Consider the following 7,392-nt stretch of genomic DNA (forward strand, 5'->3'; position numbering starts at 1 on the left):
CATTGATGCACAAACATGCTTCCATTTCATAATGCTCATTATCTTCATGGTGAATGAAAGCAAAGAATCATGTCTTTGTATATTTACCTATATTAATGAGATCGTTTTCATGCTATTAGAAAGCATAGATTTTGTATATGCTATGATGAGAAGACTTAGACTAAAAAGTTTCCAGACCCTAAATTCATTAACCGCAGTTATATTAAGTGTTTTTAAAATCACAAATCCCATGGATTCAGTGCCTCCTGAAATCTTTTTCTCTTTTAAAAGTTCTGTCCCCATGAGGTATGGAGAGTGTTTCTTTTACTTGGACAACACACTTTAGAGGTTTTCTAGTTTGAATTTGCCAGACATAAGAAATTGACATAGAAGCAATGCTAAATGAATAACTAGGTTGTTGTAAAATACTATTTTAGCTAGGTAAAGGTGTGTTACATTTGATTATGCTGCAGAATATTAATTTAACTACGAAAGGTATGTTATTTTTATCGTGGTACATTTATTTAATTATGAAAAGTTGTGTTGCATTTGTTTTACCTTGGCTACCTAAGGCACCTGATTGCTCTAATAAAGAGCTGAATGTCCAAAGCTTAGCTGAGCAAGGATAGGCAAGGCTGGCAGCCAGAGAGGATAAACAGCGGGAGAAATCTAGGCTGAGAAGAAAAAGAAGGTAAGGAAGAGAGAAGGAGGAGAGAATGAGGGACATGCCAGGGACAAGAAGCCTGGCAGAGTCTAGCCAGCCAGACATAGAGAAGTAGTGAAAGTAAATTATACAGAGTTAAGAAGACTAATGAGCTCCAAGACAAAAGGTAGATAAAGAGAAACAGGTTATTTTAAGATAAAAGAGCAAGTCAGAAACCTGCCTAATCTAGGCTGAGTATTAAAAACTAATAATAATTTTCTGTGTCAAGATTTGGGAGCTGATTGATGGCATAAAAGGAAAAGCCTGTTACTATAGTTTGTATGTCTTTGTGTATTTATACGTGTGTGTACATGTTAAGGTAAGAAACGGGCTCATAAATTTGAGAGTGACTGAGTTTCTAAGGGAGAATTAGGAAGGTAGGAATAAAAGGTGAAACTTATATAAATATAATATTAGTGTTTGAAAAATGAAAATTTAAATAAATACATCCTTATTTGGGTCCCGATCTGGCAGTAGGGACACCACACTTCTGAATCTTATTCATAAGAAACAGTTGCCCTATCACTGAAGGTAGAAAACCTCTGTATGTACTTACCACTAAAAAGTATTGCATCTTGATTCCATTACCTTTGGGAACAGACAGCACAATCCTCCTTCCCCAATTGCCATCTCATGAGACCCAGACTCAGAGTGTACTCAAGTGATGCGTGAGCCATTAAGTTTATGATATTTTCTTATGAATAGAGAACTGAATTTGATAAGGTAGTCAAAGAACGGTTGTTGAGTTTACAGTAGTCTTTCTGTGGCAATATTTGTCTCTAGTACTTATAATTCTTTATCATTAGTATACAATACAGACAACATATTCCCTCATGTCCTTCCTCATCTCATTCTCTTTTCTTTCTGGTTTATATATTACAGCCACCAAATATGTTTTAAAAGATTTATTTTTAAATAAACTCAAATACTAGAGATGTACTTTGTAAAGGTATATATCTGTGTGTATGTACTTGAGTAATATACATTTAGGCCATAAAATTGCAATGGATTCAATGTTTTTGAATGATACTTGAATGTAGACTAGACTGGGTTCAAATGCAGAGGGATACATCTTCACGTGGCCTGAGTGCAGATATAAAGGGTATGTATCCCAATATTGTTCATCTACTTTATGTTTACACAGGCATGTGAGAATTAATCACACTACCAACACAATTTTTCTTCTAAAGAGCACTTTTTGTCTACATTTCCAGTTACACTAATCCAACACAAGCATGCTACTGAGAAGTAGGAACATCTAAAATGGCCATGAATTTTGTTCATACCAGATTATAAGTTTGAAAAATAAAAGAATATGAAGTGTAAAGTATTTGTAAAATATTAACAATTTTCATAAAAAATAGTCGCCAAATTAGTAGGAACAGACCAATACAATTTTGTGTTTATGTTTATGGGAAGAACAGCCCCCATGTTTTCTGACGCAATTTTGTACCATCTGACCAGTAAACATCAAACTCAAACATACTCTTTCATTCTGAATCATTCACTCAGTTAATACAATGTTTTCCACATAGAAGTTTTACCACTCTGGTATCTTTATGCATAAAAATAGGTATTTATCTATACATTTTTAGAATAAATAATTTTTAAATATTCTTTATTATCACATAGAAAAAGTGTCATTGAAAATTTCAGTAACACTCAGTAGGAATTTGAGAATAGAACTGTTGTAACACTAACTCCTGCACACTAAAGAGTAAGAGACATCAATGACTTGAGCTATTGCAGTAGCCTAATGTACAAAAATGCTGTATTTGAAAGCAACTATTAGCAATCCATAAAACCAAAATGTCTATGGTTCCCAAATTGATAAAAAATATGCAGCTATAATTAGTGAAATTAATGAAAAATACACAACTTAAATGTTATAAAAGTGTCAGAAAATAAACAATTTAGACATAAAGAGAAAATACACATGCTTCTTAAATAATGACAAGGATTAGCTTTTTTGCAACATCTCTAAACTTGTTCTCAAATGTTTCCAAGTATTCACATGCCACACAACTGTCACTCAGGCAAGTGACAAGGGAAATAACTGTCACCACTATTAGTGATAGCCCCATGGTACAAAAAATGCAAGCATATCATTTGATCCCATTCATTCTTTATTTACTCTAAAGAGAGAGTAACGAACTAGAATTTTAGGCCAGTAGTTATACATGTATATGAGTGAAGTATTGAGAAACAGGAACACATATGCAGTTCAGAGTGAACAGTTTTCCTACTTTATTCTTGATGCAGATTTGACAGCACAGTGTGACCACATACAGAGCATCTGAGAGAGTGAATATCTATGTAAAAACTCTCTGGAGCTTGAGGTGTCACAAATATTAGTTGCCCTAGCACATACATTAGGAGTTACACTGTGGTAAAAAGGGTGATCAGCAGACTCTATTCGACAGCCATTTACTTGTACCTGTTTAGGATGATACTCATTGAATTCTATGGGGTTTCTTCCATAAGACATCATCAGATACTGAGATGTGGAAGTTTTCAAGAGGTGTGCTATATTTGATGGGCCAAGATATAGAGTCCTTTTTCCACTCAGCTTCCAGCCTTATAAGTAGAAGTGTAACTGGGAGCATAACAGAACACACTCTGGTCAAATTAAAAGTAGAAAGATAGCACTGAGTTTCTGAAAGAATTAGGGGTTGTTTCTTTGTGTGTAGACTGGGATAATAGGGAAAAAAGACTCAAAGCATTGCTCTGATTCTTAACTTCTGACATCACATGAAATTTTCCTGATGTCATTTACATAGAAAATACAAAGAAACTTCCTGTATGTTTAGAATGTGTTTGAAATACTGTTTCTCCACAGGCCAGCACATGCTTCTAAGGAAGAAGAAAAAAAAACTGTCAACAAAGACCTATCTTTGTCTTTATTCTACATCATTCTCCATAATTATCTGGGGTGAATGAAACTGAACAAAGAAGTGGAATGTTTAGGAGCAAGAAGAGAAAAATCAAAGTTAACATATTTGTGCTACTCTAAGCCTCTGCAATGTGTACGGTAAAGTGCTGTTCAGAACAGAACATTTTATAGACACTCATATATCCCCACCTGCTTTTACCTCTGCAGCCAAAGGAGAGGATACCTGTGCACTCATGATTCCTTTTTTTCCAGATGGTTCCTCACCTCTGGAGGAATCTTGGACACTCTTTTCCCTGAGGCTATGTATCTGACATCCACGTGATTAATTTGGTTAATAAATATGTATGAAAAGAGTTCAGGTAGTTTCCTGACATCACTCATAGTTGTGGAAATTAAGGCTCCATGGAGAATGCCATTTTGGGAAAATACAGTATCAGCACTGCCTGAACGATCTATTTATGTTAATGCCTTTAAAAATAATCTCAGCAGATTTTGTTGGTAATTCGCATTGAGACATTCAATAATGATTCAGAAAATACTCACAAAGTCAGAATTCATTGTTATACACTTGTATCTCAAAATCCCTGTGAGGGAAAAGCAGCTCCATGTTTAGAGCAATTCAATTCCACACACCACACACAGTGGGGGCTATGCTACACCAGTGACAGTTGCAGAATATCTAAACAAATCCTGTGTTTCCATTGTCTTGAGAACCAATAATCAGGCCAAATTCCAAATTTTCCTGAATCCTGCCAGTCCACAATTATCGAGATCATCACAGAACCACTGTTACATTTACAGCATTACAAAATGTTGATTTTTAAATATTCAACAAGACCTATAGAGATCTTTTGTGCTAACCTTCAAATTTTAAACAAGATCACCCACTCCTCCTCCCAACCAATTATTACTAAAGAAAAGATAAGGAGAATATTTGATGTCTAAATCATGATCTCCCTTCACAAGCCTCAGTTCTCACAGATCAATTGCTTGTGTTGACCTATTTCTTCTGCTTTATCTGTGATATCATACAATGCTTGTATCATTTCACATTCCAGTAGTCACTGTGAAGAAGTCTCATTGGGTATCTTAGAAGAAAATAAAAACTAGGAAATGACGCTCTCTTTTATGTGTCAGGTCTTCTTATGCCATTTTCCTAGTCATCTATTTTTCCTTTGCATTCTAGACCTTGGTGTGCCAGTGTGAGAGTGATCTGACCAGTGTGGGCTGACGAGTGTGGGCTGACGAGTGTGGGCTGATGGGCCTCTCTCAGTGGACATGGACTGCAGAGAAAGCAGGACAAATGTAGGACAAGTCATTGCTGTAGGTGGCTGTGAGTCTTATTTAGCATATGAGATGAGGCAAACAGGGTTAGTGTTCTCATCTGGATTTTACTGTACACGTAAAGATCAACATTTAAAAAGGGCAGGACTGCCGGGTGGTGGTGGCACACGCCTTTAATCCCATCACTCGGGAGGCAGAGCCAGGTTAATCTCTGTGAGTTCGAGACCAGCCTGGGCTACCAAGTGAGTTCCAGGAAAGGCGCAAAGCTACACAGAGAAACCCTGTCTCAAAAAAACAAAAACAAAAAGTGCAGGACCTCTGATTCTGTAATGAGCTGTCCTGAGGGGCTGAGATATGGATAGAAAGGAATGTAAGAGAAAGAGTCTTTCGTAGGAACACAGAACGAATTTATTTCTTTCTCTCTTCCTTTCTTTCCTTCTTTCTTCCCTTCTTTCTTCCTTCCTTCCTTCCTTTCTTTCTTTCGTTATTTTTATTTATTTATTTATTTTACAGCTTGTCTGCAGTTTTCCCTCCTCCTCTTTTCTCAGTTCTTTGCCCAGCTGTTCTCTGCCTCTACCCCTAATCCACTCCTCCTAATTCCTATGCAGAAAATATCAGCCCTTTCCTGGATATCAACATAACACAACATTTCAAGTTGTAGTATGACTAAGCACCTCACCATGTATTAAGGCTGGTCAAAGTGAAACAGTATGAGGAGTGGGGTCTGAACAATATGCAAAGGAGTTGGAGACAGCATTTTCTCAGGAAATTGGTAATTGATCTACCTCAAGACCCTGAAAAGTCATCTTTCAATAGTGTAGAATTTTCCAGTAGTCCAGATTTGGTCTGGTATCCAGTTTTTATTTGAAATTATTGTTATTATTTTAGTTAATATATACCATAAAGAATTTCATTATGTCACTATCACACATGTGTAGCATGTTCTTTTTTGGTATTTGCTCCTCTGTCACCAATATCTGTTGCTAATCTGACTACCAATTCTATTCCTCCATTCAAACATATTCCTTCTCACTTTATGATGTATGTGTGCTTGTTCAATTTATTAGGCAAGTGTTTCCATTTTATAGCTAAAATACTTGATTGTACCTTCATATGCACAGTTCTTCAATGTATTCCACTTACTAGACTTAAATCAAAGTAAGCTAGACAATGGTACTCTAACTGCAAGTGAAACAGAAGCAGTCATTAAAATTCTCCTAAACAAACAATGTCAGAACCAAATAATTTTAGCAGAGAATTTTTCCACACATTCAAAGTTGAATTAATGTCAACACTTCTAAGTATCCTGAAAAAGGAAAACAGAAGGAACATTGGTTAGTTCATGTTATGAGCCCTCGGTCGTTCTGATACTCAAGCCACATTTTGTTATAACAATGAAAAAAAGAATTATAGACTAATTTACCTTATGAATGTTGGTACAGAAATATACAAAAAAAATGTACAAAACAAATCCAAGAGTACTTCAAAAATACTAACTATAATGATCAAGTAGGATATCATTCCAAAGATATCAGGATGTTTCCATCTAATAAATTCAATAAATTTATTCCATAAACTTCAAAAATAAAAACACAACATCATACCATCAGAGGCATAAAAGATCTGTCACAGAACCCAACACCTCTTCATGATAAAAGTCTTGGAGAAATTGGGGATTCAAGACATGTATCTAAATATAATCATGGAAGTGTACAGCAACCCGATAGCTGACATCAATTTAAATGAAGAGAAACTCAAATGAATTCTGTTAATATTAGGCACAAGAGAAGGTTGTCCACTCTCCACACACTTATTGAATATAGTACTTGAAGTCTTACCTAGATCTACTGGAAAACTGGCTGAAATCAGGGGAAACAAATTGGAAACGAAGAAATAAAACAATTTGTATGTAGATATTGTGAAACTATACATGAGTGACTCCAAATATCCCACTGAGGAATTCCAACAGCTGATAAACACTTTCAGCAATTACCAGGATACACAATTTACTCACAAAAATCAATGGTTGTCCTATTTACAAATTACATATGGACCAAGAAAGAAATCAGGGGGAAAAACTTTCACAATAGCCAAAACACACAAAAAAATAACTTGAGATAACTCTAACCAAGCAAGTGAAGTACTTCTAAGATAAAAAAACTTCAAGTCTTTAAAATAAGAAATTAAAGAACATATCAAAAGATGAAAAGTACTCCCATGCTCATAGATCACTATGATTTCAATAATAAAAATTTCCAGCTTACAGAAAGTAATCTACATATACATTTCAACATTCATCAAAATTCCTACACAATTATTTTGGGGTCTATACAGAAAATTTTCAGTTTTACCTGAAACACAGAAAATCCCAGATAGCTAAAATAATCCTCAAAAATAAAAGCATAGCAGCAATTCTCAGCATACACAATTTTAAGTTGTACTACAAATCTATAGAAATAAAATTCTTATGGCATTGGCATATAAACAGAGAAGTTGATCAATGGATCAAATTGAAGATACATAAAAATCTTGT

General features: G+C 35.1%; 1 pseudogene; it reads right to left on the reverse strand.

The window, feature by feature from the left end:
* LOC102905841 (vomeronasal type-2 receptor 116-like) overlaps positions 1-4,894 on the reverse strand; it is a 34,684-nt pseudogene extending 29,790 nt beyond the window's left edge.
* Positions 4,895-7,392: the final 2,498 nt, after the last annotated feature.

Source organism: Peromyscus maniculatus, chromosome 1 (genome assembly GCF_049852395.1).
Source record: "Peromyscus maniculatus bairdii isolate BWxNUB_F1_BW_parent chromosome 1, HU_Pman_BW_mat_3.1, whole genome shotgun sequence".
In the NCBI taxonomy this organism is placed as follows: domain Eukaryota; kingdom Metazoa; phylum Chordata; class Mammalia; order Rodentia; family Cricetidae; genus Peromyscus; species Peromyscus maniculatus.